The following is an 11,607-nucleotide window of genomic DNA, read 5'->3' as shown; positions in this document are numbered from 1 at the left end:
GCGATGCGATGGAGATGGCTGTCGCGTTCGTTCGTCGCCTAAAAGTCGTACTCCGTGCGAGCGACGATTTTGATCGACGTTTCCCCGGTGTTTGCGGTACGAGGGCTGCAAATACGCGTCGAAACTAGCGTGGCGCGTGCTTTAGTCATTTATGTTGATATATTTCACTGTAAAAAGTACCATAAAATATTCCCGAAGGCCTTGCGGTAGGTTCTTATCCTTGCACGTATAAAAGTTCAATTGTTTGCTCGTTCGGCACGACAAGCGGTAGTATTTGATTGATGTACATCCAGTTCCAGCTTCGTGATATTGGCTAGTATCTCACGGCACTTCCGGGAGACGAGCAGCGAATTCTAGATTTCTGGAACCAAGCGATCTGCTCAAGCGACAGCCCGTTTTGTCGCTCGAAGCTGTCGCTCGTTGCCGTCGCGCACTAAATTGCTGTGACGGTGTTTAGCCCTAAGACTGAACTGTTTGCTCATGTATTGAAACGGTGGGATTATATGTCTGCTTTTATGTCTCCTGTTTCGGTTTTTGAGCACGGTGAGAATCTGAAACGGTGCTTATGTGTACGAACTCGGTGAATTGTCAAGCAGCGAATTAGGCATCGCCATCGAATGTAACGGCTGTTGTGTGGAGTTACAATTGCAGGGGCGCTTTGCGTACGCTTATGCTTTCGGACATGCCTGTGCATTTGCTTATATCAGCTGGCGTTTCAGAGTTAAGTCATATGAACAGCTAAATCAGCCTTCCTCTGGGGGTTACAAGTGTAATGTGTGCATCCTGCTACTGCATGGCAGATCAAAATGTGTTTATCGCTTTATTATTTTTGGTGGAGAAATAAAGTACCAAAATAAAACGTTGCTTTAATTCCGTGTTACTTGTCGTCTGTCGTAGACAAAACAAAGAGTTCGTCTAATAAACTAATTACTACAACTGCATCTTTTACGTGTCTTCAAGAATGTAAAATGTTAGATTTCAAACTGCAGCAGTAGCTGAGTCTGTCAAAAATGAACTCCGTTGCGCAGCTCATTAATGAAAATACGTTCATGCCTTTTAGTAAGCTTAGATGCAGGCCGCAGTGAACTTTCTTGTTATTGTTGAAATGTGGGTAAGCTTGTCATAACAAGCTTTGTTGCCCGTTCCTATAGGCACATCCAGTCATATTCATTGAAATGGAGGATCATAGTTTCATCCCTGCTGAGCATCATGTTTGCAGACATGATCCTCAAATTATGGCTTGAGCAGTGACACAACAAGAGTTGCTGCGGGGGGCACACTGGGCACGTGCTTAGGATGTGCCACGAGAGGTGTTTGCGACACACCAGACTAATGACAGGTATGACAGCTGACAATCACCAATATTATATTTATTAGCAGGAGTATCTTAACACTGGTGCTGAAGGAGGATGAACTCTCGGTTATTTCTTTTTTGCTTAGATCTACAATTTAAGTTATTTCAGCCCGTTGCAGCCATTTAGATGTTTCGCATGCACTTCAGTAGGAAGACTAAGGGCTAAGACTTTCATTTAGTGCCATGACATTGACTCTGTCTTGATGTTGTTTTACACCATGTCTTCTTGTTGACTTTTGCACACAATAATTTTCAGGCAGCCGCTTTATATAATGCAAGAAGGCAGCTGCAAGGGCACAAGGACGTCAAAAAACCAGCCCAGCGCGACTCCACGTAGTGCTGAAGAGCGCACGCCAAAGAATCAAAATACATTGCCCTGCAATTTGTACAAGAAAACTGGAATGTCGGCATATTGGGCGTACCATTTAAATAAATATCAACAAAATCAATATGCATTATGTCACACCAAGATGAAAATTCTCACTTGCTCTATGCAATCATCTTAACAAGGTGTATTATGTAATGTCTCTGATGGGAAATTCAAAATCAAGTATGGTCTTGGAGACATAGGACGAAGTGTCATTGAAAAGTTAGAAATATTTTTTAAAAAAGCAGAATTCTTTTGTGAGAAGTAAGTGTTTTCGTCTTGCTCTCAACAGATACATCCATGTGATAAAAAAATAGTTGTACTTTGAAATGGCATATTTGCTTAGTGATACATGCAATGAGCATGGTGCCTGTGTTCCCTATAAAAAGTAACAGCTGATGCTTGGTTAGGTGCTTGCATAGATTTAACAGGTTTAATAGCTGACATTTAACAGCACGTGAATGCAAGCGTGCAAATACTAACCACTGTGATTCTGTATTTTATATGCTGACATGGCCAAGACAGATTTTCATGCCTTCCCTTTTATCTATTTTTCACAACTAACTTTAAAAGTATGGCTTCCTTTTAGGTTCCAGAAAGGGGAAGCGTTGGGGGAAGAGAATCCCATGTTTAATAAGGCATCGTTTACGTGCATGCTCACGAAACCAGTTCATTAGAACTGCTCGTGCCTCCCGAAGCGAAAGCAAAGAGCAATTAAGGCCTATAACTGTGTGGTGCACACCTTACGTCATAGAAGCCAGAGTGTCCCTTGGAATGGAAAATTATTTTTAAAATGTAAAATTGTGGTTTGTCCTTCTCTGAAATAGTCATATGATAGTCACGCATATGTATATGCATAGCCACATGCAAAATCCACGTGCATTTCAAGGGATATGTGAAACAGGATGGTGGCACTCTAAATTTATGCTTTTGCTTCTTGGTTTGGTATTTTCGCGCATTTCACTGCCTGTACTTATGCTTAAGTTGCCTTTGATGCATCAAATTCATCAAATCTCAAGCCATGCTATACTTTAGTTAGATTGCATATTGAACGAGTCACAATAATTGATGTAGTAATTATGAATGAATGAATGTGGGTTGTTTAGTGGCGCAAGGGCCAGTTATGGCAAAAGAGCGCCAAGACAGTGTTATTGATTTCGCGGTGGAATGATGAGTTTTGTGAAGTTGAGGTGACGTGGCTGTAGAGGGGCCTAATATAGTCGCTGTAATGTTCGCAAAATCTACGTGCAATAAGATTATGGGGATGACTTATGATGAGTACTATGAGCCTTACACTGCATTGCGGAAGAATGATATGATATGCAGAACATGTAGGATGCAAAAATTAGCTGCAGCACAACTGCCTCACCAGAGCCCTTGAAACACAAGGGCCTGGAGACATGTGCTATACAGTACAACTATCCCAGCGGTATCCTCTAAAGAGAGGAAGCGCTATGCAGGTATAGGACTAATAACATCTAAGACCACATCTCTGAGGAAGCCTAGGACCGTGTCGGTATTAAAAAGCGGTTCTGGACCGAGAAACATATCAGGAGGAAAAGGAATGTGCTGCCGGTATGCTAAGGAAAAATGTCTCTTTCCCTCAGATTCGGCTTCCCGGCACTCTAGGAGTACGTGGAGTACGGTCAGCCTCTCCCCGCATCTACCACAGGTTGGAGACTCACTTCCGGTGAGTAGAAAATAGTGGGTGCCAAATGTGTGTCGTATTCTGAGACGACAGAATAGGACATATGTTCGGCGCGATCTTATAGTAGAGGGCCACAATCCTAACTGTGGCTTTATCAGGTGGAACTTATTATCCGTTCCGCGTCCCACATGCGTTTCCAGTGGTCTCGCAGCCTCCTTCGCAAGAAAGGCGTCAGATCTGTGACGGGCACCTCAGCGGTAGGGTTAACAGCTTGCGATGCGATTGACGTGGCAATCTCGTCCGCCAGAACGTTATCCTCGATGCTAGCCTCGAGGCACCCAGCATATAATGATATGGTAATTAGGTATGTACGCTTTACGCGAGACGGAATAGTGTTCATTAGGTACTGGATTTTTGTGTGTATAGAGCAACATCAAGGCCTTCACGACGCTTAGGGAGTCTGTATATATCGCTGATTTTTTAAGTTTTGGTTTTCTTATATGCTTCACAGGAGACAGTAAAGCGTAGGCCTCGGCCGTAAAGATACTTGTTTCCGGATGCAGTACATCGGATTCTGAGAAGGATGGGCCGACGGCAGCATAGGACACCCCGGCATTTGACTTCGAAGCACCTGTGTAGAACTCTGCGTAGAAATGCTTGTGCTGGAGTTCTAGGAAATGCGTTCGGATTTCGATATCTGGTGCGTGTTTTGTTACTTCTAAAAAGGATATGTCACATTCTACGACCTTCCACTCCCAAGGTGGTAACCACTTGATTGGATGCATTAGGTGAATCTCGAGGAGTGGAACATGCATTTCATGGCTAAGCTCCCTCATACGAAGCGAGAAAGGCTGTCTGACAGAGCGACGATTATGGAAACGCGTAGTACACGTCATATCGTTAACAGTGCTAAAACATGGATGTTGATGATTCGAGTGTATCTTCAGGAAATATGTAAGGCTGATATAAGTTATCAGTAGATGGAGTCACCATTCATTTCATTGCGCGTATAAGCTTTCAATAGGGCTTGTCCTGAAAGCGCCAGTGGCTACGCGAATACCTAGATGGTGGACAGTATATAGAATCTTTAGTGCACTCGGAGCGGCAGAGTTATATACGACGGCACCATAGTCCAATCGTGACCGAATTAGGCTCTTATAAACATTCACCAGACACTTCCTGTCGCTACCCCATGTTGTATGGGAATGAATTTTAAGCAAGTTCGTTGTACATTTTCCTTTAAGATATTTAATCTGCTGAATAAAAGAAAGCTTGGATTCAAGTATAATACCTAGGAATTTGTGTTCTTTGTTGACAGGTATTTGATGTCCACACAGTTGAACACGAGGCTCTGGAACCAGGCCTCTCTTTCTAGTAAAAAGAACACAAGAATTTTTGGGGGGGTTCATTTTAAATCCGTTTTTGCCTCCCCACTTCGAAACCTTGTTCAAGCCCTGCTGCACCTGTCTCTCGCATACAGCGAGGTTACAGGATTTGAATCCGATTTGAATGTCGGCCACGTAGACGGAATAAAGAATGGCAGGTAGTAGTGAAACACGAAGCGTGTTCATCTTCACGATGAAGAGCGTACAACTAAGCACGCCTCCCTGGGGTATACCTGTTTCTTGCGTGAAAGGTCGCGACAATACGTTGCCGGTTTTCATGTGGAAGATACGATTAAACAAATTGCTTTCAATTATTTTCAGCATATTTCCACAGATGCCCATTCCCGACAAGTCTCGCAAGATCCCGTAAAGCCATGTTGCATCATACACCTTCTCCATGTCAAGGAATATTGATAAGAAAAATTGTTTATGTACAAATGCATCACGAATATACCCTCAATAGGTACAAGATGATCTGTTGTAGACCGACCTTCTTTGAAGCCACACTGATAGGGATCAAGTATATTGTTGAGTTCAAGGAAATGTATGAGTCTGCGAATAATCATTTCTTTCAAAAAGCTTACAGAGGCAGCTTGTAAGAGCTAACGGGCGATAGCTTGCCGCCAGCGATGGGTCTTTCCCCTGCTTCAAAACAGGGACCACAATTGCTTCGTTCCATGTGTGTGGAAGCAGGGGCGTAGCCAGGGGGGGGGGGGGGGGGGGGGGCTTATGGGGCTTCAGCCTCCCCCCCCGAAATTTTTTCGTGCTGTCCATGCACCGCCGACAAAAGCAACCCTCGGCGCCGGAAATCATTCTGGATTTTGTCTAGAGCGTCTTTTTCACGCTCGAAAAGCCATTTCACCGCGAAAATTGCGAACTCGGGCTGAATTTCGTGGCAACGCCCACGCACTGGGAGTCACATAACGCAAGCAGCCCCATCCGAGCACAAAGTTTCAAGGATGTATTCATGGCGAACGGGCTCGCCGCGGCATTTCGCAGAGGCCGCGGAATCTACACTCTATCATGGAATTTACGGAGCGCGTGGATATCAATTCCGAAACTTTATGGGTATAAAGTTCTCATAAACTTTTGATGTGAAAGGTGCATTGACATTTCCAAACATGTGCTTTAGATTTTCAATTGCAGAACTTTGTAAGTTTAATGCTCCCATAAATATTTGATGCCAAAGGTGCATTGACTTTTCCAAAGTAGCACATCGGGCCATACAACGAGAGAAGCCAAATGACCACGCTATCAGACAAGTTGACAAAGCCCGTAGCGAGGCCCGATGAGACGAAGCGTTGTGGTAGTTCATTCGTGCCGTCATGCCACATAAAAAAAAGTATATTTTTTTTCACCTGCGCCAAAGCATCCAGTGAAGACACTAAAGCCAGCCAAGGCAACTACGTTCTTATTTATTTTTTCTACTTTGACTTTTAATCGCGAGGACACATTGAGGCTCTTCAATTTTTTTGTGCACGCTCCCCTACCCGCGCGCCGCCAGAGCCAGTCAGAGCGTATGCGTTTTTCTCGTGTTGCCCCGACCACCGCGCGGCGCCCTTCTGTGCGAGTTCGCTTTTATCTGGCCGAGTGCATTTTCGCCTGGCAGAGCTTTGGACGCTTTCTAGCTAGCAGACGAGAAAAAGAAACAGTGGTCGCTAGCCGCCATCACTGCGGGGACTCGACGGATTGCAGCGCGTTCACTTGAGCGCAACCTCTCCAGAAAGTCTTGTCTCGCCGGTGTAGGATACCGAGCAGTATGCGCATGGTTCTTGGTGAACCAAGCGTCTCGTGTTTTCTTCGATATTCCTTTAATAGCCATATCAGTTGCCCAAAGTAGGCATTCTATTGTGACCAACATACTTCGCGTTTTTTTTTTCATTACGGTGCCGCCGCCCCACAAAAGGAAAAAAAAAGCGTTGTTGCGGTGCAGCGAATCGTCGCATGGTGAAAATGCTATTTTGTTACTTCTTTTGCGGAAAGTAATGGGCCATGGGACGCTTCAGCTGCCGGATAGTCTTATTATATTATTGCGATAGCAATTATATGGACACTCTAGGTGCATTCCTGCCGTCGCCGTCGCCCTCATGTTCCGCATAAAGTCGAAGTGCGATAACATCGTGACCTCGCGCCGCATGCTGTATGTGCGAGTGAAAGCGTGGGGGGGGGGGGGGGGAATGGGTGAGCCGACGATAGTGGCTCAGCCTTGTGTGCTCAAGTGAGAAAAGTGAGGAGTAAGCGCGCCGCCTTCCGTCGCGCGCGGTACATCGGGGGGAGTGGATGGAATGGGGGCAGGATCTAGGATTCTGTGCATCTGTGATTGCGCAACATGTTTATTTGCCATGTTTGACGCATTATATAGCGTGAATTCTTCTTAGATACGTAGATTTATTGGAGACTTACTTATACGTATGTTTAAATATCTTGTTGCGAGGTTTTGTGTATACGTGCAGTGAACTTCGGTTCCAGTGGCACTTTCTTGCCCTTTATCAAGCTTTATCTTCGCATTTGTATATTCCTTTGCATCTTCGCATTTCTAATGTACGAGGGCGAGTCAAATGAAAGTGAGCCTACCCACCCCGTGCAATTATGGTTCTGTTCATTATCTGCAAGGCCTGCGCGTAGCACACAGGCATCTCTCATTTAACAGAGTGACACGCAGATGTGAGGGTAAATGTTCTTTAATGCTCTCATACACTGGGTCGGACATGGTTGCGTGCCGTAATGGACTCTCCAGAAGTTGAGCAGCGTGGTGCCGTCAGGTTTTTGACAGCTGAAGGTGTTTCCCAAAAAGAAATTAGTCGCCGTATGGATGCCGTGTACGTTTAACATTGCATTTCATTAGCCACTGTGAAGCGTTGGAACAAACGCTTCAAAGAAGGACGTGAAATTTGCAAAGACGATCCGAGACCGGGCCAAACCATCGTGCAATCACCCCTAACAAAATTGCAAAGGTTGATGAGCTGATGAGACAAGAACAGAGGATAAGCATCGATGAACTGGCAGAGCGTGTGAACATCAGTCACGGTTTTGTTCACGCCATAATTCATGAACATTTCGGCTATCGGCTCTTGTGTGCGCAATGGATGCGCAAGATATTGACCCACCGCCAGAATACGGAGGAGATTAGCGCTGCCTTTACTCATCTGATCCGGTATCACAATAAAGGTGACGATTTCTTGTCTGCAATTGTGATCGGAGACGAACCATCATGCCACTTCTAAGAGCCTGAAACACGACGGCAAAGCTTACAATGGAAACATTCAAATTCACCTTCCCCAAAGAAAGCAAAGGCCGCCATTTCCGCCAGAAGGGTGTTGTTGACTTTTATTTTTCGATCGTCAGGGGCCATTAATGATAGAATTTGCTAAATCTTGAGAGACTATCAATTGTTTCCGATATTGTGAAACGCCGGATCGTCTGCGTGTCGCAATCAAGAACAAACTTCGTGGAAAATTGACGAATGGGGTCATCTTGTTCCACGAAAATGCCCGTTCCCACGTCGCTGATGTGATTAATACAAAACTGGCAAAGTTCAAGCGGGAAACGCTGCAACATCCGCCATACAGCTCAGACCTGTCGCCTTGCGACTTCCACATTTTGGGGCAACCGAAAAAACAGCTCAAGGGAACCAGATTCGTCTCGGACGATGTCGTAAAGTCAGTTGCAGACGTTTTGAAGCAGCAACCCAAGAAGCTCTATGAGATGTGAATTGCGCGACTCTTTAGTCAATGGGACAAATGTCTAAATGCTCATGGGGGCTACTTTTAATTAAAGTACCCCGTTTGTTATATATTCGCATTGGCTCACTTTCATTTGACTCGCCCTCGTATATTCTGCAGAACTCCTGCTTGTTATACGTGGTCTCTGTTGCAACTATAATTTCGGTGCAATTACTCAAGATACACGACCGGTGACAGCTGCTGCTGCGTAATACATTGGAACAAATGGCAGCGTCATTAAGAGTTTTCACTGGCCGTTGCATATGTACAAGAATGTAAACAAGGATCTTGAATGACAAAGTGTCATTAACATATTTGTCCTCAACTTGTTCATTTCATGGCCTTTACATTTTTCATATCAGCGGCATGCACTGCTTTGCTGGCTTCGAACTGATGTAGTTCTAAAGTTCGTGAGATATTTTATTTACTTATTAAATAGACAAAATACATGGAAGCATTGACATCAGTTATGTTAGGCACAATTTTTGCCACATACGAGAATATTCTTTTGTAAACAAATACATATCATACTTGTATTGACAGTGCGTAGCGTTCAACACTTCGTTTGCAGCATCTTTGGCAATGGCAATGCAGTTATTATTCGTGTATTTGATCCCTAGGCAAATTGTTTAAGAGGAAGTTAAGGCTCGGGCCCAACTCCGACGCGCCCTATCCAGATACATGTAAAACGCAGAAACGGTTTTCTGAGATAACTCCTGAATCGCTTTTAATAAAATTTGTTGCATTTGAGAGAGTATGTTAAATTCTAGTGTCTGTTGGAAGCGGAATTTCGATTTAGGGCCTGAACTTTGTTTAAAATATTTTGAAAAATTCGAAAGTTGGAAAAAAATTGAATAACGTAGTTTAAATATTAATAGCTCATCATCAAGGAGAGATATCGCGGTTCTGTAAACGGCATCCATTACACCATTCAAAGCGGACAAATTCGATATGTCAATTGGTATCTTACCTGAATTGGTTATGTTATGTCCAAGGTTTCTGCAAAGCCGTATTTCCATAATACTTAATTTTTAAGACTCATGTGTAACAAGGAAGAAGAAGAAGAAGCCGGAGGGAGCGGATGCACATCACGTCGGCTCCGTATTCCACGAATGTTCTTGTAGCGCAAATCGCCAAAAAGCCACCCGCTATTGCACGCCAACGGACTCAGCTCGTTCCCAGGAACAAGTGGATACCGAAAACCAGGTGGGATTCCCATTTTTCAAGCCTCTACGACAATATTTTGGCCGGACCTCGTAGCGGGAGAGCCGCGAGGCCACGCGCCGGAGCCGGCTTCCTCAACAATTGCCGATCATTTTCTCAATGATGGAAGTCACCGTAGAGGGGTGCAGCATATCCCAGGAAGAAGTGGATACAAGCAAGGGATGGAAGGAGGTCAGACACAGAAGATCAGACCGGCGAACCTCCCAACATCGCGAGAGCACCTTGTCGCCGACGCGGCTCGACAAGCGCAACAATAACCCATGGAAAGGCAGGCTAGAGCAAATACGCAAGGCAAGCAGAATGCCACATTTGCCAAGAGGGGATTACAAGATTGTGATCAGACCGCGTGGAGGACTCAAGATATCCGAGCACGGTATAGTTCCCCTCACAGCTGCGGTACAATATGCGGCAGGCATTCCTCGAGACGAAAGGGAGGAGGACATTGTCTGCCCCAACAATTATCAAAATATCCTCATCGTCAGTACATCGGATCAAGAGCGTGCAAACAAATATCAGGAAGTAGCACGTATCAAGATTCAAGACACGTTTTACGAGGCCAATGCTTACGAGACAGCGCCTGACATGACGGCCAAAGGAGTCATCAGAGGAATCCCACTCGACGAGGGCCCAAGAGACATCACAGCAGCGGTGGTTACGAGTAAAAACCCAACGGCGATAGCAGCAAAGAGACTGAGTAATACTACCACAGTGATTGTGCTCTTTGAAGGACACAAAGTGCCCGCGTACGTCCGATACAGGGCAGCGCTACTCCCTTGCTCCCTGTACAGGAAACAAGTGGATTTCTGTCATCAGTGCAACAGACTTGGACACAGAGGAGATGTATGTCCCAACCCTGACAACAAGATTTGTGCGGGATGTGGAACATCAAACCCAGATAAAGACCACAGGTGCCAACCTAAATGTCAGTTATGCGGCGAGGACCATCCGACCGCAGACAAGACGTGCAAAGCCAAATTCAAAAAACCCTTCATCGTTAAACAGAGACAATGGCACAGACTGCAACGAGAACGACAAGAAGAACATGAAGCCGCTATTTCAACAGAAGACAGAGCAGAGTCTCGCGGAACGCCTGGCCTCCTAAACGCCAGGGAACGACACTCCAGATCGAGAACAAGGTCTCCATCCACCACCAGATCATTATCCCGGTCCGGCTCCAGGCAACCGGGGATACGATCCCGATCCAGGTCCAGAACTAGGCCATCCTCTTCAGCAAACCAGACTAACACGGTGAGCTGGGCAGACGTGGTCGATGGCGTGCGCCCGGGTGCTGGTGGGGAGACTGCCATTAATAACGAGATCAAGCAACTAAAACACGAGAACGTGCAGTTGAGGATTTTGCTAGCACGTATGAGCGATGAAATCAAAATTCTGAAGGAAGGAAAAAGCCAAATAAATCAGGTAACTCCCACTCCACACGCGAGCACGAAAGAGCCATCTGAAATCCCGGACAATAAGATGGACGAAGGGGATGACCCCCCTCCACTCAAACGCAAGGCCCAAGCCATCAGTGATAAACAAGATACCGCAGTGGTAGATAAAGCATTAGCCGATATTCAAAAGACCCTAGCAGAAATACAAAAGTCAAATGAAAAACGGGACGAATTGATGAATCAAATGGCTAAGGCAATAGCAGCAATTATGAGTAGATTAGACATCCTAGAGGCAAACCAGTCACCAGGTAACGGACTCCCCTCCGTTGCCTCCGAACCATCACAATCATTACCCACTTCACAACCACATAACTATATAAGATCAGCTTCTCTGCAACCTCCCGTCTCCCTCCCATGGTCGCACCCGAAATGAAGCGCGCTAAAAAAGGGTTCAGGATATGGCAGTGGAATTGTAGAAGTTACGAAAACAAAAAGTCAGTTTTGCAGCAGTATTTA

The sequence above is a fragment of the Dermacentor andersoni genome, chromosome 6 (assembly GCF_023375885.2).
Source record: "Dermacentor andersoni chromosome 6, qqDerAnde1_hic_scaffold, whole genome shotgun sequence".
Lineage (NCBI taxonomy): Eukaryota > Metazoa > Arthropoda > Arachnida > Ixodida > Ixodidae > Dermacentor > Dermacentor andersoni.
The sequence above is the reverse complement of the archived record's forward strand: the minus strand, read 5'-3'. Positions refer to the sequence as shown.